This window comes from Balaenoptera acutorostrata, chromosome 6 (assembly GCF_949987535.1).
Source record: "Balaenoptera acutorostrata chromosome 6, mBalAcu1.1, whole genome shotgun sequence".
NCBI lineage: Eukaryota > Metazoa > Chordata > Mammalia > Artiodactyla > Balaenopteridae > Balaenoptera > Balaenoptera acutorostrata.
The window spans coordinates 57,871,401-57,895,125 of NC_080069.1; the positions used below are offsets into that span (position 1 = coordinate 57,871,401).

Consider the following 23,725-nt stretch of genomic DNA (forward strand, 5'->3'; position numbering starts at 1 on the left):
AGCGGGAGCCACTCTTCATCGCAGTGCGCGGGCCTCTCACTATCGCAGCCTCTCTTGTTGTGGAGCACAGGCTCCAGACGCGCAGGCTCAGTAGTTGTGGCTCACGGGCCTAGTTGCTCCGCGGCATGTGGGATCTTCCCAGACCAGGGCTCGAACCCATGTCCCCTGCATTGGCAGGCAGATTCTCAACCACTGCACCACCAAGGAAGCCCTATAATCAGATTTGAACAGAATTTACTGACAGAAGAAAACGGCTAATTTACAAAGACAGTAAGTGGTGGTGGTAGCAGCCCTATCAGACCCTGAAGGGAAGTGGCCCAGAGGAGTCTAAATCCTGATGAGCCATTTGGTAACAGAAGGAACTTTTGTAACCCAACATTTTACAGCACACTCAAAAGCCAAATAGCTGAATTACAACTATAAAACGAAACAAAACAAAAGTACTTCCAAAAGGAAGTGAATGCTTATGATGGCATGGAGAAAATGTTTTCTCTTGAATAATGCATATCAACTATATTCAATCAGTTCTTGTCCAGCTTAGGGAAGATAACAGCCACAGAACCTTTAATCAGTTTTCCTAACAATCCTGAAGAATAGGTAGACTGTATTATCCAAGTTATATCACTAAGCTTAAAAGTAACCCACTCCAAGTCATGTAGCTACTAAACCAGGATCTACAGACATCTTAAGGCTATACTGAAGATTCTTTGAGAATGGAACTATCTGACTCATCTTGTTGACTCCTCATGATATAAACTCCTGATAAAAAGGAGACCCTCAGAGGTTAGTGGAGGCAAGAACAAATACAAAGTCAGAGGCAGGACGAGATTTACTGCCCTCATATCACAAGCGCACTCCACCCCCAGTGTTTCTCAATGCAGCGCCCACCTGTACTAAAATTATTCAGAAACTAATTTCAAGTACAATGCAGCAGCTCTTCCCCTCTCCCAACACCCACCAGATAGCTAAATCTGAGTATTTGGAGGTAGGGTCTGGGAATCTGTATTTTTAAGTTTCCCAAGTGTAAGAAATGCTGCCATATTGTGGCAAACCCTAACCTCAGCATCGTGTCACATCAATATATAGTTCTTCCTCTTACTTCCATTTATGATATGCTTGGCAAAGTAAAGAGATGCTTGAAAAATCACGATGAGAAGCTCAAACACCCTGTGAGGGAGACACAGAGTGACCTAGTGCTACAAAATGATGATATCTGAATTTTGCCACTGCTTTCTTCTGAAAGCTGTCTTCTGTTTCTCCATATGGAGAAAAGCTGAAGTATTACCATCACCATCTGGAGTTTTAAACAGTAAAGCATCAGTAGAGATTTACAGTGTCCCTAGCTTATAAGATCTGAATTCACTTAAAAATTCACTGAGTATAATTGTCTTTTACAAACCCTGAACCCAAACAACCTGCAAGAGCAGGAGGAAAGATAAACTTATTGGCATGTTTCTAGCCCCCTGTGGGCACCATCACATATCCAAATTCATTAATTATGTGGAACTCAGAGGTTTCAAACAGAAGCTTCGAACTGAAAAGGTCAGAGGCATAACAGGCTTCAGAAAAAATAATGGGGACAGATCAGCTATTGGTACATCTCTGACTACCGTTAATAGTAATACCAAACAAACTTACAGTCTTTTATAGTGTATACACTACACTTCCAATATCTTAATTAATTTGATCTTCTCTAAAACCTTGTGAAGGGTCCAGCACCCTTTGCACACTTCTATTAAGAGGGTTTTTTATCTCTCTGCTGCATCATTTGACTTCTCTTCCCTGGTGAGTTTCTGGGAGGCAGAGACAGTATATTCTCTTCTGTATCCTTAGCATCTAGCATGGTGTCTCACTCACGAAGGCACTCACAGATGCAGGAATCCTTTTTGTAACTACATTCTAGAGATAAGACAATTGAGGTTCAGAGAGATCAAGATATTTATCCTGGAGAGATGCCCTGAGAAGAAAGCAGGCACTTGGCCCTCAAATGTAAGGGGAGCTGTTGCGTGGAAAAGGGATTAGAGTAATTTCACATGTCTTCAATAGACAAATCTAGATGGAAGTTAGTGGGAGAAAGATTTTAGCTCATGTAAGTTAAGAAGTTTCTAACCATGAGAAATATCTAAATAGGAAATGTGTCCTTTAAAAAGGCAAGTTGCCCAACATGGGAGAGTATAGGAGAGACTGTACAGAAAGGGTTTTATGCATCAGCTGGAGGATCAGCCACATAACCTGTAGAGTCCCATCCAACCAGGAGACTCCATGAGTCTATCCCTTGAAAAAACTTACACAGATGGTCACTGGTAGAAAGGATGAGGCTCTCACAGCCTCACTGTTCCCACTGCATCACACTGGATGCCTTTGAAAAACATTCATCTAACAGGTTCTGACAATGCAAAAAGCATCCTATCAGAAATGGGTGTTGAATTTTATCAAAAGCTTTTTCTGCATCTACTGAGATGATTAGATAAAAACTCTCCAGAAAATGGGCATAGAGGGAACCTACCTCAACATAACAAAGGCCATATATGACAAACCCACAGCAAACATCATATTCGATGGTGAAAAACTGAAAGCATTTCCACCAAGAGCAGGAACAAGACAAGGATGTCCACTCTCGCCACTCTTATTCAACATAGTTTTGGAAGTCCTAGCCATAGCAATCAGAGAAGAAAAAGGAATAAAAGGAACACAAATTGGAAAAGAAGAAGTAAAACTGTCACTGTTTGCAGATGACATAATACTATACATAGAAAATCCTAAAGATGACATCAGAAAACTACTAGAACTAATCAATGAATTTGGTAAGGTTGCAAGATACCAAATTAATGCACAGAAATCTCTGGCATTCCTATACACTAATGATGAAAAATCTGAAAGAGAAATCAAGGAAACAATCCCATTTACCACTGCAACAAAAAGAATAAAATACCTAGGAATAAACCTAAGTAGGCAAAAGACTTGCACTTAGAAAACTATAAAACACTGATGAAAGAAATCAAAAATGACATAAACGGATGGAGAAATATACCATGTTCTTGGATTAGAAGAATCAGTAATGTGAAAATGACTTTACTACCCAAAGCAATCTACAGATTCAATGCAATCCCTATCAAACTACCAATGGCATTCTTCACAGAATTAGAAAAAAAATTTTACTATTTGTATGGAAACACAAAAGACCCTGAATAGCCAAAGCAATCTTGAGAAAGAAAAACAGAGCTGGAGGAATCAGGCTCCCCAACTTCAAACTATACTTCAAAGCTACAGTAATCAAGACAGTATGGTATTGGCACAAAAACAGAAATATAGATCAACGGTACAGGACAGACAGCCCAGAGGTAAACCCACGCACATATGGTCACTTAATTTATGACAAAGGAGGCAAGAACATACAATGGAGAAAAGACAGCCTCTTCAATAAATGGTGCTAGGAAAACTGGACAGCTACATGTAAAAGAGTGAAATTAGAACACTACCTAATACCATACACAAAAATAAACTCCAAATGGATTCAAGACCTAAATGTAAGACCGGACACTATAAAACTCTTAGAGGAAAACATAGGAAAAACACTCTTTGACATAAACCACAGTAAGGTCTTTTTTGACCCACCTCCTACAGTAATGAAAATACAAACAAAAATGGACAATTGGGACCTAATGAAACTTAAAAGCTTTTGCACAGCAAAGGAAACCATAAACAAGATGAAAACACAGCCCTCAGAATGGGAGAAAATATTTGCAAATGAAGCAACAGACAAAGGATTAATCTCCAAAATATACAAACAGCTCCTGCAGCTCAATATCAAAAAAACGAACAATTAAAAATTTTAAAAATGGGCAGAAGACCTAAATAGACATTTCACCAAAGAAGATATACAGATGGCCAAGAGGCACATGAAAAGATGCTCAACATCACTAATTATTAGATAACTGCAAGTCAAAACTACAATGAGGTATCACCTCACACCAGTCAGAATGGCCATCAACAAAAAATCTACAAACAATAAATGATAGAGAGGGTGTGGAGAAAAGGGAACCCTTTTGCACTGTTGGTGGGAACAATAAATTGATACAGCCACTAAGGAGAACAGTATGGGGGTTCCTTAAAAAACTAAAAATAGAACTACCGTATGATCCAGCAATCCCACTACTGGGCATATACCCTGAGAAAACCATAATGCAAAAAGACATATGTACCCCAATGTTCACTGCAGCACTATTTACAATAGCCAGGACATGGAAACAACCTAAATGTCCAATGACAGATGAATGGATAAAGAAGATGGGGTACATATATACAACAGAATATTACTCAGCCATAAAAAGGAACGAAATTGGGTCATTTGTAGAGATGTGGACAGACCTAGAGTCTGTCATACAGAGTGAAGTAATCCAGAAAAGAGAAAAACAAATATCATGTATTAACACATATATGTGGAATCTAGAAAAATGGTACCAGTGAACCTATTTGTAGGGCAGGAATAGAAACGTAGACGTAGACATAGAGAACGGACATGTGGACATGGGGAGTAAGGGGAGGGTGGGACAAATTGGGAGATTAGGTTTGACATAAATATACTACTATGTGTAAAAGAGATAGCTAGTGGGAAACTGCTGTATAGCACAGGGAGCTCAGCTCGGTGCTCTGTGATGACCTAGATGGGGGAATGGGGTGGAGAGGGGGAGGGAGGTCCAAAAGGGAGGGGATATAGGTATACATATAGCTGATGCACTTCACTGTACAGCAGAAATGAATACAAGATTGTAAAGCAATTTTACTCCAATTAAAAAAAAAAAGTATCCTATCAGACTTAGTTCCAGAGCGAGATGGAGTAAGAAGGACTGATTTATCCCCCTGCCTGAAATTAATGAACAAACCATATGATATGTAAGTATGCCTGTGCACATGTGTGTGCATATGTGTGTACATGTGTATAAGAAACAACAGTTTTCAAGACTGGGTATCAGGAAATGAGACACTGATCCCTGACTGGCAGGATACAAATGAGATAGGCCCTACAACTGCCCCAACTTACTGCTTTGAGAGATTTTACAGGCCACAATGTAAGGAGGAAAAACACAGGTGAAGTCTCAGAGATTAGAGTCTGAGGAGAGCAAGGAGGTTAGAATTTGTAGGGCAGAGTACTGGAGTGGAGAGAGCTGCACAGTTGCACAGAGAGAGAACCACGGAGATCTGTAGAAGGTCCCCTTGACTATTCAGCAGAGAACTGATCAATGCAAGCATGTAAGGAAACTAACCAAGACTGCTGAAAGAATCACCCAAGAAGATTAAAGGGAACAGCATTCAAGACTCACATGGAGAGAGGAAAAGAGTATATTCCCATCAGAAATATTGAAAAACCATAACTGACTCAGCACTGAGTAGAGAACTCAGAGAGTTCTTGCGTCAGGAGTGTGAAACAAGGTGCTTTAACACCTGCTCTCGTCCTCCCCAGCAAATGTTAAAATGAAAGACTCAAAAGATGAAAACTGTTTCCAAGTCATTTAGCTGTGTCCCAGAACTCAGGTCCAGAAGTTTTACAGAATATAAAAACAACCAATAAGATAAAATTCACAACATCTCACAACCAAAAATTATCAAAAATGGAAACAAACAAAAATATCTATAATACAAAAAACCAACCAGTTAGATCTAACTCAGAATTGACGCATGATATAATTAATTGACAAGAGCATTGAAACAACTGTATTCCGTGTGTTCAAGAATAAATGTTAGTTTCATATACAGAGATACAGATATAATGCTAATCAAACTCCCAGAGATGAAATCTACAATGTCTGAGATGAAAAACATACTGGATGACATTAACAGGAAATACTGCAGGAAATTGCTGAATTTAAAATATAGCAATAGAGACTACTCAAAAATGAAACAGAGAAAAATGAATCTAAAAAAATAAATAAATGAGCACCAATGAGCTGGGTGACAACTTCAAGTGAGCTAATATAAGGATAACGAGTTTGTGGAGGGGAGGAGAGTGGTGGAGGACAGAAAAAAGATTTGAAGAATGGTTGAGATTTTTCCAAACTTGAGGAAAACTATAAAGCCACAAATCAGAGAAGCTCAAAAAACCCTAAACATAAGAAATATGAAGAAAACCACACCAAAGCAAATCACAATGAAATTGCTCAAAACCAAGGGTCAAGAAAAAAAATCTTGAGACTTCCCTGGTGGCACAGTGGTTAAGAATCCGCCTGCCAATGCAGAGGACATGGGTTCGAGCCCTGGTCCGGGAAGATCCCACATGCCGCAGAGCAACTAAGCCTGTGCGCCACAACTACTGAGGCTGCACTCTAGAGCCCACAAGCCACAACAACTGAGCCCGTGTGTCACAACTACTGAAGCCTGTGCACCTAGAGCCCGTGCTCTGCAACAAGAGAAGCCACCACAACACGAAGCCCGCGCACCACAAAGAAAGGTATAGCCCCTGCTCATTGCAACTAGAGAAAGCCCGAGCACAGCAACAAAGACCCAACACAACGAAAGATAAATAAATAAATGAATTTATTATAAATAAATAAATCTGTGAGTCTGTTTCTGTTTAAAAAAAGAAAGAAAGAAAAATTCTTAAAAGTGGGCCAGAGGAAAAAAGACATGCTACATACAGAGGATTAAAGGAATAAAGATTCTGGTTGACAGCATAAATAATATAAAACAAACAAACAAAAAAACATGTGGAGCAACATCTTTAAAAGTACTAAAAGAAAAAAGTGTCAACCAAAAATTCTATATTCAGTGAAAACACCTTTCAAATGCAAAGGTAACATAAAGACATATTCAGAAATATAAAAACTAAAATAATCCATCACCACAAGAACCACACTAGAAGAAATGTTAAAGGAAGCTCTTCAGGGAAAAGATAAATGATACCAGATGGAAATCTAGATGTACACAAAAAATGAAGAGCACAGAAAATGCTACATGGTTAAATATATTATATATGTGTATACACACACACATATATAAATGTATGTACACATGGTTAAATAACATATTTTTATATATAAAGTTCAAAGCAAATATCAATGAAATAAAAAGCAGAAAAACAATAGAGAAAAATCAATAAAACAAAAAACAGGTTCTTTGAGAAGATCAATAAAACTGACAACCCTCTAGGCAGGTTAATCAGGAAAAAAGAAAGAGAACATGAATTACCAATATTAGGAATGAGAGAGGTGATATCACTACATATTCTACAAATTTTAAAGGACTAATAAGTGAAGTTTATCCCAGGAATATAGGGCTAGATTAACATTCCAAAAATCAATCACCATATAAGAAGCTAAAAAGGGAAGGTAATATTATAATCATCTCAATAGATGCAGAAAATGCATTTGACAAAACCCAACATCTAAAAACCCTCAGCCAACTAGGAGTGGAAAGGAACACCCTCAAATTTAAAACGTCATGTACAGGTAAGATCATACTTAATGGTCAATAAAACTGAAGTCATTCTTCCCATGATCAGGAACAAAGCAAGAATATTCACAAGGATGTTCATGCTTAACATTTCTATTCAACACTGTAATGAAGCTTCTAGCCACTGAGATATTTATTATTATATAATAAAATGAGAAAGAGAAGAAAAAGAATTCAAATTAAGAAGGAAGAAAACAGATAACACAATTTTCTGTGTAGAAACTGCAATGTAATCTACCAAAAAGGCTACTAGAACTAGTAAGTGAGTTTATTTAGCAAGGTTGTAGGATCTAAGGTCAACATACAAAAATCAACTATATTTTTCTATATACTAACCATGAATGATAATATCATTTAAGATGGCATCAAAAACGTAAAACATTTGGGGATGAATCTGACAAAAGAAACAATACCTGTACAGTGGAAACTATGTCATTGCTGAGAATTTTTAAAAGACCTAAATAAATGGAGACCTAAATAAATACTCTGTTCATAGGTCAGAAGACTCAATACTGTTAAGATCTCTATCACCCCAAATTGACCTATAGACTCAATGCAATCTCAATCAAAATTCTAACAATCTTTTGTGTATGTGTAGAAATTGAAAAGCAGATTTTAAAATCCAGATGGAAATATGAAGAACACAGATAGCCAAAACAACTTAGAAAAAGAAGAACAGAGCTTCAATGAAGGGCTTACACTATCTGACTTCAAGATTTATTATAAAGCTACAGTAATCAAGGCAGTATGTATGGTACTGGCATCAAATAGACAAAGAGATTAGTGTAACAGAATAGAGAGTCCAGAAATTAATAAAGATATATAGGACAACACATTTTTTTCAACAGAGGTGGAGAGACAATTCAGTGAAGAAAGAATAGTTTTCAACCAATGGTGCTATCACAATTGTATATCCATGCACAAAAACAAACAAAAAAACTTCAATCCATATCTTCCACCATATACAAAAATTAACTTGAACTGTTCATAGATCTAACTCTAATACCTACAACAATAAAACTTCTAAAACTAAACATAAGACAAAATCTTTGTAATACTGGATTAGGTAAAGATTTTTTTAGATACGACATCAAAAGCACAAATTTTAAAAGAAAAAAATGATGTATTAGATCTTCAAAATTAAAATCTGCTGCTGCTCCAAAGACAGTGCTAGGAAAATGAAAAGTCAAACCACAGACAGAGACAAAATATTTACAAAGCGTATATCTGATAAAGGACGTGTATCCATATATAAAACAGAACTCAACAAGAAAACGAACAACCCAATAAATGGGCAAAAGATGTGAAAATACACATCATCAAAGAAAATACAGGAATGGCAAATAAACACATTAAAAGATACTTAGCATCATTAGTCATTAGGGAAATACAAATTAAAACCACAATTAAATACCACTGTGTACCTATTAGAGTGGCTAAAATTAAAACGCCTGCCGTACCAAGTGCTGGTGAGAATGTGGAGCAACAGAAGCTCTCATATACTGCCGCTAGGATGTGAAATGGAACAACCGCTTTGCAAATTGGTTTGGGAGTTTCCTGAAAACCTAAGTATAAAACTGCTGTACAATTCAGCCACTCCACTCCTTGACTTACCCAAGAGAAAAGAAAGCATATCTCTGTCCACAGAAAAACTTACAGATGAATATTCACAGAAGCTTTATTTGTAATACCCCCAAACTGGAAGCACCCCAAATATCCATCAACAGGTGCATATGTATAAACAAACTGTGGTATATCCATACAATGGAATACTATCTGGCAGTATAAAGGAATGAACTATTCATATGTAAATATGGATGAATCCCAATAATTATGCTGATTAAAATAAGTCAGATGACAGAAGAGTACATACTGTATAACCATATTTATATAAAACTCTAGAAAATGCAAATTAATCATAACAAGGGAAGGAACATCAGTGGTTGCCTGGAAAGATAAATCCAGAGGTGAAAGGGAGTGATTACCAAGGGGCCTGAGAAAAACCTGAGGGGCAATGGATATTCTCACTTTCTGTATTTCATGAATGGTTTTGTGGATGTATACATATGTCAAACCTTTGCAAACTGTACACTTTAAATAGGTGCACTCATTGTATGTCAACTGTACCTCAATAAAACTGTTAAAAATAGGACATCCCATCAAAGTCAAAGAGCCAAGACTAATATGCTGTATCTATCCCCTTACTGCTTCAAATAAAGTAGGAGTAGTAATAGTAGCAGCAAAAGCAGCACCAGCAGCAGCTAATATCTGAGGAGTTATTGTGCATCAGGCATCCTTTGAAGCACTTTATATGAGTTAACTCATTTATCACTCAGGACTGCCCTGTTGTTTTATGAAGCAGGTGCTATTATCACACTTCACAGATGAAGACTGGCTTATGTCACTTAGCGTTATATCTTCCAGGTTCATCCACGTTGTGGCATGTGTCAGAATGCCCTTCCTTTTTAACGCTGAATAATATTCTGTTGTATCTATATACCACATTTTGTTTATCTGTCCATCTTTCCATGGACCTTTGGGTTGTTTCCACCTCTTGGCTATTGTGAATTGTACTGCTGTGAATATGGGTGTACCTGACTTTCAGTTCTTTTGGGAATTTACTCAGAAGAGGACTTGCTGGATCACATGGTAATTTTATGTTTAATTTTTTGAGGAATAACCTTACCCTCTCATTCTTAAATTGTAGTTCACAGAGTGGACTTCCTAGAAGGCAAATCTGACCATGTTATTCTGAGGGATAAAATTCACTAACGGTTCCCTAACTGACTTTAGGGTGAAATTCAGATTCCTCAACATAGCGAGTCTTTCCCAGAAAATTCCATCTTACCCTGAGACCCTTACCCAAGGACTTCACTCCTTCCTCTAAGGTTCCAAAGCACCTTTTACATATAGTATCTCTATTAGCACGTCAGTCAACTCTGTATTAATGGTTCTACCTCTCCCAGGAGGCTGTAAGCTACTTGACAACAGGATTCATATTTTTATTCTTTCATAGTGCTTAGAACATTAGTAGAAACTTAATACATATATGAATGAATGCCAGTTCAGCTACCCAAAGAACAAAAATATTGCCATTTTGTAAAGTAAGCAATGTAACAGAGGAGACAGAATATAGGTTAAACATATATGTGCGTGTGTGTATATAACACGCATAGGTTAGACACACACATACATATATGTGTAATGAGAAAACCTCTTTTTTTACGTGTAACATGTAGTCATTCACATGTTAGTTTCCATTTTCATTCTTAAGCTCCTTATGATGCAGTCTGGGGGCCCTGCTAAGCACAGTGGGGGAAAAGAGGCCAATGATACACTGCCCCCTTGAATGACAGACACAGTACCAGATACAGTCTAATATCTAGGGTGTCTCTCTGCTGAGGAGTATCATGCATCTGTGCATGGACTGGGCCTTTGATTTTATGAACACGCCACACAAGAAATATGTTCTTCCATGTGGGACTAGGAATCTGGGATGACGATGACTTCTTGATTAAAGTTTTAACAAGCTTCTGCTTTATACTCATACACATAGCAAAAATGGTTTCACTGTCTAATAATAAGATATTAGAAGAGTACTTCAGCATGCAGCTAAACCTGATAAAAGATTATGGATAATGGTTTTCCTGAAGCAACAATTCAAACTAAGATAAATGATAGTTTCCAACTGTGCACACTAGATGACTGCGGGATTTTTTTTCCTTTAATTCTGTGAATCTTTCTGGTAAAGAAAAAAACGTCAGATTTTCCAAAAAGATTCTGGCTTTCCACACTGCACTGCCACAGGAAAAATAATTCTCACAAACCACATTGCTCGGCTTTCTACTGATGAGCTGGGCCTAAAAGGGGAGTCGTGCCCTCGGCCCATGCCAGGCCACTATAAAGGCGTGACCTCTCTCACAAGATATAAGTAAACAAAACAAGCTTCTTCCAGGCCAAATGCATTCTCCGTGGACCCTAAATGAGCAAGCCTTGGGACACTTCAACCTGCACAATTAGGAACATTACAGATCAGCAGAATCTCTGGGCTTAGCACTTTACCTACATTAGAAACAAGTGTTTTGATAGGAGTAAGAATCATGGCAGCAGGAAATAAACTGATAAACAAAAGTATATCAAGGCCACAGAATCAATTTCCGAATATAGAGAAAAATTATAGCCTGGTCAGTTAGGTCTCAGAATTAAAGAAAATATACTAGTGCCAGAAGTGGAATTCTTGCATCAAACTTGAAAAGCCTAAAATTCAGTTTTTCAATTCCAGTAAAATCTAAAAGCTATGGTAACCAAGAACCTCAAATGAACTTCGAAGTTCCTTAGACCTGAATCATGTAATCAGGTTGGATTTGCATAGCCTAATTTCTTAAATGGGGCCATGCACACAGCCTTGAAACAGCACTTTTCAAACCGATCTCAGAAGTGGACCTCCTTCACATAGCAAATTGGAAGCACAACAAAGGGCATTCATTACCTGAGTTACATGAGGGTAAGTAAAGCGGTCTGTTTAAGCCACCAGAGAGACCTGACCACTGTGCTTGTGGTTAGGGAACATTTAACTTATGAGTGCAATGTAATATAATCATATATATTTGCTAACTATATACATGACGAGGCCCTAAGGAAGTCAAGATCTAACAGGGTCCATCCTCAAATTGTACATGTTTAACAGCCCAAGTGAGAATATGTTCTATTCCAGGGTTCCTAAATTACTCAAGGTAGAGTTTCTCTAGAAAGAAATATCTGACATGAAACAGGACCAAGAAGGGTGAAGCTCAAATAATCAAATGTATGACATGTGGCAATCAATTAAGCTGAAGCAAAATTCAGCATCGCTGATTATGAAAAACAAACCAAAGTGTAAGGGAAATTGCAGGAGGAAAAGAAAAAAAGAACAAAGGGGTAGAGGTGGTGATAAGAATGTCAAGAAGCAGGCACAGCAACTGGAAAGAGCAAAGATGACCATGAGGGGAAGAAAGAGGACAAGACAACAAGAATAGTCCAGAATCTAGGGACAGACCCTTCTTGACCCATCTCAGAGGCCCTGAGGGCAGCCCTGAATCACAGAACATTCAGAATTGAGATGCCCAGAGATAAAGATCTGCTGAATTATCTTTGTACACTCTATTTAACACAATGGGGACAGCATGCATAAAAGCCACATGCTTCCAAGAGGAAATGTGAAAATATGTCTCTCCAGGTCTCATCCTATATTTGGAATGTAAAGAGTAAACACATGTGACGGGTATGTGTGAGATCATATATGTCTATGGGGTTACTTTATTACCTGTTGTGTTGGGACAGGATTTCGATTATCAGTAGCAAGTGGAAAAGACTTATGTATAGGCTGTGCTTTATATCTTAGGGGTAAGGATTTAGGGTTAAGTTCTAACAGCTGTAAAGTAAATGTTTGATGCCAATAATAACTCTCACTCTCCTCTGACTGAAACATATGTATAGAGTATATTCTCCAGAAAGTGAACAATTTTCCACATCAGTAGATGACTGAAATGAAACATTTAAATTTAAGCTTCTGTTCATAAACACACCAAGTTCACAAATGAGACTGTCTGTGTAGCACAAACTCAGTATAACGCAGTAGGATAAAGGTAGATCAGAGAAGGCTCTAAGGTTCCACCAGCTTACCAATGTTTTGTGTGCATTTGTCCTTCAATTACACAGCTTTCAAATACACAAAGGACAACAAACAGCCCTAGAGAGAGGTGAGATCTGAAGTTATTAAATTAAACCATAGAGGATAGGTACTGAGATTACAAACACGTTCTGCATAGCACCAAGAGGTACACTCAGAACCAAGAGATGAGAACTAGAAGGTATCTTCAGCTCTGCTTCTGAGTACTGAATAATGTGATGGACTAGCTGAGAATAATAGTTATTGTGATCTCACTGAATTCTCATAACAGCCTAATGAGATTACAATAAAGAAATTGAGGATCAGAGAGGGTTTTGCCCAAGGTAACAGAGCACATGTGTTGCAGTCAGGATACAGAGACCTACCAAAAGCCAAGGTTCTTTCTGTCATTCTAGCTGTACTCACAAGTTTCTGGTCTTCAGCGTGGGTCAAACGGTTGGCCGACCACTGGTCAGCAGTAGGGGGGCTTTATATGTCAAATCGTTATACACACACGTTGCCTAAAAGTCCCTTGTTACCCTGACATGCTACAATGCTCTTACCAAAGCACACTGCTTGCATTTCCTTTCAACACTTACTACTTTGTTAAGGCAAAACCCTACAGCAGCTTTCTCTAGCCTTCTCTGGCTCTTAATTAAGTCTCTCCTATATAGGAAGCAGGATTCTATTTTTTATGTCATTATTCATTTTAACAGTGTAAGATTAGCCTTAGACATCAGGAAGAGAGGGACAAATGAGGAAGATCCAAGTGACTTGAGCTGCCCATCTATGAGACATCTGAAGCTGGGAGGGAGAAAAAAAAAGATGCAGATCTTCCTTCATAAATAAAACTTTCCATTCACACACACACACAAAAAACTGGAATGAAGACACAAACAGGGTGGACCATATAACTGAACACAGGAAAGATTAAACTCACTGCATTCTTTCCTTCTTATGACAGAGCTAAATGACCATGAAAGTTTACCAGGGTAAGAAAAGATAAGAGGAAAATAAAGTGAGCTATGGGTTTCCTTAGGAATAGCAATTGTTCCTGCTGCATCTGGCAGCAATTTAGAGCATAGGAAAGTTCATGAAAAAGTGCGAGCATCACAGGCAATGTGGAGAAAACATTTAAATTAAGACACCATAAAAATACATTCACGTCTATCATGCCCTACTGAAAACTTCAGCACACATTCTAAGGAAATGAAGATAACTAATTTAAAGGTGTGAAAAGAAGTATGATCCTATAGAAAGGGCACAAGCATGGGGATTGGGAGACCTGGAATCCAGGCCCTACTGAGTGGCCCTGAGTGAGTCCCTTAACTCCAAAATAAAAAGGTGTAAATTCTCAAATAATACAATTCTAAGCTTTACTTAAAATATGAAATTTACAAATTGGATGAAACCAGCACATGTTATTCTAAACAGTCACACTCATTTTAAAAGTCAAATTTATCATTATGATTATCAAGATTCAATCTTGATCAATCTCATAGTTAGTTAGTCTCACAGCATCTTAAATATCTTCATGAAAAAAGGTTCACTTAGTCTAGTTGTTAAAAAAAATTTTTTTTTTTCTGAGCCACAAAATCCTTAAAAAATTTCCCTACGCATAGAATGTAGCTGATTTTCATTTGGCAAAGGATGAGAAATTCCGGACACATCCAGGCTACCTCCACATTTCATCTGGGTTGAGTCTTCTTTTAAGAGCCTGAGGTTCCTGCCAATGTCTAATGTATACACACCTTGAAGGATTTAGTAAAGACTGCTGGGCTGTCTTCTGTCCCAGTCCTAAGCGATTTCTAAGGGCAGGATAAAGTAACTGGCTTCGTTCAGGTCAGAGCAAGAGCCAGGATTAACAAAAGGATAATCAAGTGACATAACCAGCTGACTGCAAGGCATTAACAGATTCAAGAGCATTTGGAACACTGCAAGGGGGAAGTGTCTAAATTTAGTTTAATAGGATTTTCTGCAGCATATTCCCTCTCTTTCTAATTTATTTTTTTCTAATATTTTCAAAGTCACAGAACCAGTAACACACTGTTTTAAATACTAAAGATTTTTAAATGTGTTTAGTATCTGTCAGGGCTAGCTACCTTATGATCCTTCTTTATATTTTTTCAAGCTATACTTGATTATTTCTCCATAAAAAATTCATGATAATTTTACAGTAGCATTTTTTACAAGTATCACGTTACATTTACAGTTTAATTGAGGTAAAACTGATACCTTTATGATGCTGAGTCTCCTCATCTAAAAAAGAACATGGTACACCTTTCTATTTCTTATGCCTCCTTCTAAGGAAGAATTTTACTTTATTTTTTTAAATTTAAGATCAAAAAATTTATTCCTAGTCATTTTTTTTTTAATGCTACTGCAAATGAGGTCTTTTCTTCCACTCTATCTTCTAACTGGTGGTTGTTTTTAATCTATGTAAGCTATGTCTGTATGTTAATATTTCTGTACGTTAAAATGAATGTGCTTATTGTTTATCATGTTATTCTATTTGATCCCATAGAGCTTTCTAGGTACACAGTCACATCATCTGATAATAGTGATGATTTTACTGTCTCTTCCAGTTTCTATACTCCTACTCTTTTTTCCTTGTTGAACTGTGTTGATGACAAAGTACCTCCAGAATAAAGTTAAGCAACAGTCTTATTCCTGACTCTAATGGGAGTATTTTAAAATTTTGGCATGATGCTGGTTGATGAGACTGAGGCAGATTAAGGGAGCATTAATCTATTCCTATAAGGAATGACTGGAATGAATACTCAATTGTATCAAATGCCTTTACCACTTCTGGAAATAATTATATACGTCTCCTTGCACCTAATATGGCAAAATGTGTTAGCAGCCTCCCTAATAGTAAGCCATCATCGAGCTTGAATAAGACCCTGGAATAAGACCAACTGGATTTCTCCCCCAACATTTTGTTATTTAAAAAACTTGAAAACAACAGTGCAAGGATAATCTATATATGTACTGTCTCGATTTTTTAAATTAACAATTTTGTACATTTGTTTATTATGTGTATATACATATTACATACAGATTTATATATTTTTTTGCTTAACCATGTGAAAGCAAATTCCAACTTTATGACACTTCATCCCCAAATATTTTATTAAGCAACTCCTAAGAATAAGTACATTGTCTCAAATAACCACATGCCAATACCACACTTTAAAAAAATAATTTCCTAATATCCATATCTTATCCATATGTGATTTGCTTAGATCTTCAGAACATCTTTTAAACTCACTTTTCCAGAACATCAATCATGGTTCATGAACGACATTTAGTTTTTACATCCTTCTAGTCTTTCAGTTCTGAAATGTTTCCCCTACCCCTTCTTCTTCTTCTTCCATGACACTGATATTTCAACAGACCAGGTCAACTGTTCTGGAGAATGTTACAAACTTCAGATTCATCCAATTGTTTTCTGAGGGCGCCACTTAACTTGGTCCTCTATGTATTTTTTGAAATCTCAAAGATAGGTGCAAAGGCTTAATTAGGTTCAGGTTAATTATTTTGCTGAAGACTGCTTCCTAAGGTGAGGATACGTGCTTCAGGTTACATCACATCAGGAGGCATACATGTCAGGTTGTCCCACTACTATCAATGCTCAGTTTGATCACTTGGTTAAAGTGGTCACCTCCAGGTTTCCCCTTGATAAAGACAGATTTCAACCTTTTCAATTAGGAAGAATTTTGTGGTGTGACAACCTAGTACCATACAAACATATTAATGACTCTAACATCATTTATCAAAATCATTTTTTTTTTTTAATTTTATAGCTACTTTATTTATTTATTTCTTTATTTTTGGCTGTGTTGGGTCTTCGGTTCGTGCGAGGGCTTTCTCTAGTTACGGCAAGTGGGGGCCACTCTTCATCGCGGTGCGGGGACCGCTCTTCATCGCGGTGCAGGGACCGCTCTTCATCGCGGTGCGCGGGCCTTTCACTTTCGCGGCCCCTCCCGTTGCGGGGCACAGGCTCCAGACGCGCAGGCTCAGTAGTTGTGGCTCACGGGCCCAGCTGCTCCGTGGCATGTGGGATCTTCCCAGACCAGGGCTCGAACCCGTGTCCCCTGCATTAGCAGGCAGATTCTCAACCACTGCGCCACCAGGGAAGCCCTCAAAATCATTTTTTAATTGGGGGTTACAGAATTGTGATTTTCTAACTCTATCATTCCTTATACATTTACTAGGTGTCATTCTTCTGTAAAAAGCAAGCTATTTTTTGCTTCATTTAATTCTTCGCTTTCTACCCTTAATTTAAGTATGTCTGATAGTAGGTTCAGACATAATCCTGCTTTTTAAAAATGTTGGTCTGCCTTTACTTGGTATACCATCACAGACGTAATCATATTAAAATGAGGTCATACTGGATTAGGGTGGACCCTTAATCCAATATGACTGATGGTCTTATAAAAAGAGAAGAAACAAGGAAACAGAAACATAGGGAAAACACCTTGTGATGACAGAGGCACAGATGGAGTGATGTATCTACAAGACAAGGAACACCAACGATTGCCAGGAGTACCAGAAGCTAGGAGAAACATGGAACAGATTCTCCCCTAGAGCCTTCAGACAGACCATGGCACTGCCAACACCTTGATTTTGGACTTCTAGTCTCCAGAACTGTGAGAGAAAAAATTTCTATTGTTCTAAGCCACTTAGTTTGTGGTTATTTGTTACAGTAGCCCTGGGATACACACTGCTTTGGTCTTAATTCTGTCATATTTTAGGTAATATTTTGTCTTTAAGCATCTACATGTTTTCCAACATTTGGATATTTTCCTTTGTACTGTTAGGACATGTATATGTGAATTTTAAAAGTTATTTGAGTGTCCTGAGTTTCTGAGAGGATGACTCACTTCCAACTTCTCTCCTCAAAGAGAAGATAAAACTCAAGCCCCACCCTCATTCCCCACCTCCTATGGTCTCACCACCCCCTCACCCGGCCGCTACCCCGACTTCTCCCAGGACAGATCAGGTCTTCAGTTACCTCCTCATTTTTGGTCCCTGATATTTCCTTTATTTTCTGGTTATCCCTGATATTCATTAAAACATATAATTGTTATATTTTATCCAGCATTCCTAGGTTTTGTAGCAAGACATTTTTTTTTCAAGTTTTCTGGTCTTATTCCTCTGTGCACAGATTTCTCCTATGTACAGATTGTGTTCATTCAGACCTCAGAGGGGGTCTTCCTTGATGGATTAGACACTCCATTTTCACTGCCTCCCTCTCTGCTTCTGTGGGCCCACTTCAAGGGGAGGGGTTATGAAATGGTGGAACGTTACAGCTCATTTTACCCACGAGGAACGAAGGCCCAACAGGAAAGGACTTGCCCCAAGGGCAGGCACACTGCACATGAGCACAATGAGACACAGCTGCAAGCTCCATCCCTCTCTTTAAGCAAGCCTTAGAGATGAGTTCATCTGCCACTCTGCTGGATATGGTTCTAATATGAAAAGCCATTTGCCTAGCATCTTTATACCATATGTTTAAGTCCTCAGAGTTGGATTCAAAATATTAGAATAAGTGTTTTCTTTAGTCTGTGGAACATCTAGGAAACCATATGGCCTTATTGCCGACAAAATTTTAACATGGGCCTTTGTAATATTTAGGAGACCATTCAAATCAAAAGCATAGAATATAGGAAATTTTCCAAAGAGGAAGGGTAAAATAAAGGGAAAAGATGAAAAATTTTTAATGGCAAGTGAATCTGGCTAAAGAACAAAAGATAGACAATAACTGGTAATCTTTAGAAAAACAACAAAGACAGACTCAGAAATGAATACTGGCTAACCTGATGTAACCTAGCCATCAGGAAACCACAGAAAAAGAGGGCTAAGGGAGAGAGCTCTAACAACTTCACAGTTCTGCTGAGTTTTCAGCTCACAGCTGGCTTTTAGGATATCACTTAAGGAAATTTTAATTAGAGTTCCTGGACTTAAATTTATTCTACTGGGTAAATCATATGTATATGGAAAAACATAATAAAAAAGTCATAAATGCCCAGCAGGTTGAGAGAAATCTGGCCACGTCTTCAAATATGATTGAAAGAATGTGAGATAAATAGCCCATCCTCTGAGTCCAAATGGGTAGACACAATCAATTCAAAACAAACTAATACAAAAAAAATGAAAAAAGAAAAACAGTAAGTCCCTAACAGATGGATCCTGAACACACAGAGGAGCTCAAGTTCTCTAAATATAATTTTGCCCACGTGTGGGACCATATGTTCTCCTTTGGAGATTGTGGTAGCCAGAACGATTTTCTTCTTTCAGAGAGATCACCAGCAAGTGTGACAATGCAGGGCACTCTCATGCACTCTCACCGGGAGTGTAAATTGATGCATCTATCCCGGGATGCAAATTTGCAATAAGGGTAGAAATTTAACAGGTATATTTTTTGATCCAGCAACATGACCCCTGGGTATTAAGTCTAAAGACATGATTGAATAGGGTTTTCACCATGACATAATTATGACAAATACTGACAATGACCCAAACATTCACCATTAGATGACTGGCTAAACAAATGATGGTACATGTCATCAATGAAATTCTATGTAACGCGTAAAATGGATGGGGCACTAAACCAGTGGAGCTGGCCTTATTCGAAGAGCCACGTGGTCTCTCCTGGGAGTTTAAGCTCAGGACATAACACAGTGAAACAGGCAAGCACTGCTGGTCAGCCACGTGGGGCCAGTGTCAGCATGGCAGGAGGGCTAAGGGGCAGGGAGAACCGCAGGGGACAGACTCAGGCTCTTCTTGCTTGAATGCCAATCTCAGTGAATTTCCTCTTTGGACTGTGTAAACGTGGGGTGGGAGAGACAGGAGAGGACATCCCTGGAGGGTAATACTGAAATTCCTGTCAATCTGGCAAGTATATATTTTGGTGGGTTTTAACTTAGTTTGGAGAAATATAAGATGTGACCATTTGTCTCCTTCACCTTCAATGATATGAAACAGTATGCTGGTTACACAGAAGTCTAATAATATCTTCACCAAATGATTGACAGTAAATCCATTAGGATTATATAGATGGAAATATTTCAGGGAATTTTGGCTTTTTTCCCACATGCTATTCTGTAATTTTATTTTTTACAGTTTGCACATGCTATACCTTCAGGAAAAGAATAAAAACTGAATGAAAAAAATTGATGAAACATCTAACTTCTCTTCAAGGTCAGAAACATCTTCCACTGTACTTGTAACCTACACAGAACAGGAGCTTAAAGTATAATTTGGTCCAACTCCTCTACATATGCAGAAACAGTGACAGAGAGTTTGCTAAATGACCTGCCCAGCATCATTTTATCCATCTAGTTTCATCTTTTATTTCCTTTTCTTCTTTCTCATTTAATACTTATCAACTTTGGCTGATGAAATTCAACCTCTTGGTACTATGTCCTACTACCTTAGTTTATCTAAAGCCTGGGATTCAGAACCATTCCAATACAAACATATTCACACAGATGAAAAAATAAAAATAAAAATTTCCCAAGGACTTTCTGCTGGTTCTCTCCCATTCATGAAGACTTTCCAGATATCAATCTACCTCTTCTGCTCTGTCTCCCTCCCTCCCTCCCTCCCTCTCTCTCATACACACACACATCTGTGAGCACAAGTCTTCTCTTTCATTAATCCCCTAGAACTGTACACCATTAAGGTTCTTCAACAGGCACACTGCATTCCCCACAGAGATTTCCCCACCTCTCCCCATAACTATTGTCAAATGTTCTATCTTAAGGCTCAATGACCTCAAGGCCTTTGCTTCTCTGTCCAACATAAAGGGTAAAGGCGTATACAGCACAGAGATGAGGCTGTCTTTCAATCCGATTCCATTTCTATGTGGACCAAAAATAGATGCCAGTTCAAACAAAGTTCAAAAATGCCACCAGCTACATTTTACTTTCCTGGGGCCACTGGATACAGAAAAGCTCATGTATTTGTATAGTCCAGAACTTAGAGCAGGTCTGGAAAGCTCTACCTCCAAGGCTGGTATGAAGAGCAGTCATCATTGACAATATGGCTTGGATTATTTCATGAGGCAGAAATTCAGAGTCAGAAGGCACCATGCTTTATTAGACCAGACAATGGAAGCCTGGGGAGGTTAAGGTGTTGACCAAAGCCATAAGTGAATAGCTGTGTCTGGAGTTGAGTCCAGGTCTCCAAGTCTTCCTACCCAGGAGTCTATTAAAGTACATAATATTCATCTTTAAGTTTTTCTAGGGGAGTACCTGGTCAAATATATTTAAGGCTGATGACAGAATCTTACACACCAGCTACAGGACAAGATTAGGGGTGAACAGGAGTAAGTAAAGAGAGACAGAATGCAGAGAATGAATATGCTTTTCAAATTCTAATAGCCCATTTCCAGATTCTGGGGATTCAATGCCAATCTGGTATTTCTTTTTCCTTTCAAGCAACATCATGATGATAGAGCAGATGAGAAGACAAGAAGAATGCAGGAGAAGCAACCCAGGCCACACAGTGAGGAGACATGGCTTACAACTCCTAGCAGTTTCTGTAACTGCAAAACTGTGGGATATTTAAACCTTCCTTGATTTCACTTCAAGCTCAGTAGTCAAAAAGGCTGTTTGGAAAGCAATGATGGGGATTCCTTGATGAAGTCATTAACAGAAATTATGCACCAGGGGATTTCTAATGAAGTTGCCAATACAAGAACTGTTTATGCCAGATGACTAAAAATGTTGCTTTGAATTCCTCAGGTTATATTATGAACACAAAAGCTGGGACTGGCTACTACTCTGATTGGAGTTTATACAGGAATTCATTTGAGGATGAGTCCAAGCTGAAAATGGAAAGCCAGCTATGAACATGGAAGACAGCGGACTGTCTCTGCATCTGTTAGCAGCATATCTGCCCACCCCTAAGTGTTCACCTCCCAGTTTTCACATCCCATGTGGACTCTAGTACCTGTGTGGGGTCAGTGACCCCTGAGGAGGAGCTGTCAGCCTGGGACAGCATCAAAGTTCCACCTAGACTGAGTCCACTCCCCAGTGGTGCATCCGTTCTTTCCATATATAGATATAGATATAGATATATACACACACACACTTTTTTTTTTAATCAACTACTGTACTGTATCTGTAAAAGACACTGAGGCTTCTATATGTTCTGTCTCTCAAAACCACCCTAAAATGAGCGCAAGTCCAAGAAAGTAAAGGAATGTCAGAGGGTCACAGAGATACGCTGCAAAGATAGGCATGGAGGTCAATTTAAGGTTTAGGACCCACACGAAAGAGGGAGGCGGTTAGAAGAACCCAGAAAAAGCAGGTGAGGAACCACATTCCTGAGAGTCAAGTGAGCGCTTTTCTGCTGTGATACATGCGAGCATTCTTCCTTTTTCTTCTGTTTTCTTCACAATCAGTTAGCTTCAGGGCACAAGCATAAATCTGAAATCATCATTATAAAATACAAATTTAACAGCAATTTGTGGCTAAAATATCCTTCCCTGAGTTCCAACACTAGCTTTCAAAGATATCCTCTTTAAAAGAAAAAAAAAAAAAAAATAGGTGTCTTCTTAATGTCAGTAACGTGGCCCTCCTGGTTCCTCAAGCTGCCCCTAATTACAACAGCAAGCTTCAGAACTGCGAGGCCCTTGGGATCACACAGGGCCTTCGTGAATCAGACTGCTGAACAAGTGAGACCACAACACAGCCTGGACTAAACTAGTGGGCTTGTCCCCTCCTGATCTAGTGCCCCACCCCCCCCCCGCCAACCCGACCCCAACCCCCAGTATGTCAAGATGCCTTTTAAAAATGCAACCTCAATACAAAAAGGCCCCTATTACTTACAAAGATCAGATCTAAGAAATGACCCTGATATTCCCCACCAATTCCTTCAGATAAAATACCATCCTCAAATTTCAGAACCATTCAGATACTTTGTTTTTCATAATGTTTCCATTTTTTAAAAAAATCTGAATAGCTTTTTCTTTGCTTATTTCTGCCAAGAAGAAATCCTGTCCTAGCTCTCTGAATAAAGGCCAGCCTGACTGCAAAAGGGACTGTGGTTATGTAACTGCCATCGGACCCACGACCATCACCGGGAGCGTCAGGACAGAAAGGGCTTTTGACAGAGAAGGTCAGAAGGCTCCAGGCGAGCACACAAGGAGTTCACATACCTCCTGGTTAGAGAAAGTTTCGATGTGCAGGAGTATATTGAGTGAGACTCAAGCAATCACATTTCTTTCACTGATGTTACGTGACACCAAAATCCTGACTGACTCCGTGAAAATAATCCAATTACTCCGTATGTGTGCAAAGGAGAGGAGGTACGGAAAGCTTCTAACCACTTGGAAATAAAATCTCCGATATTTACTGACACCTCAGGCATCTCATATGCTGTGTATCAAGCAGAAACAAGATCCTGGGGTCCTTGAATTCCTTTCCCATCATTCATCATGTGCCCGTCACCATAAGAAGGGAGAGGGATTGCATTTCATTATGAGAAAATGAAAAGATCTTGATAAAATGCTGAGCTAAGAGATATCACTGAACATTCCAGAATTTTCACCCAATGAATAAAGCCATAAAAAACAGCCAGGGGAGAGAATAAGATGATATTTCTTATGACCTGTTTTCT

General features: G+C 38.5%; 1 protein-coding gene across 1 annotated transcript in view; it reads right to left on the reverse strand.

The window, feature by feature from the left end:
- SH3GL2 (SH3 domain containing GRB2 like 2, endophilin A1) overlaps positions 1-23,725 on the reverse strand; it is a 198,364-nt gene that overhangs the window by 76,677 nt on the left and 97,962 nt on the right. The gene's annotated exons all lie outside the window — the stretch shown is intronic.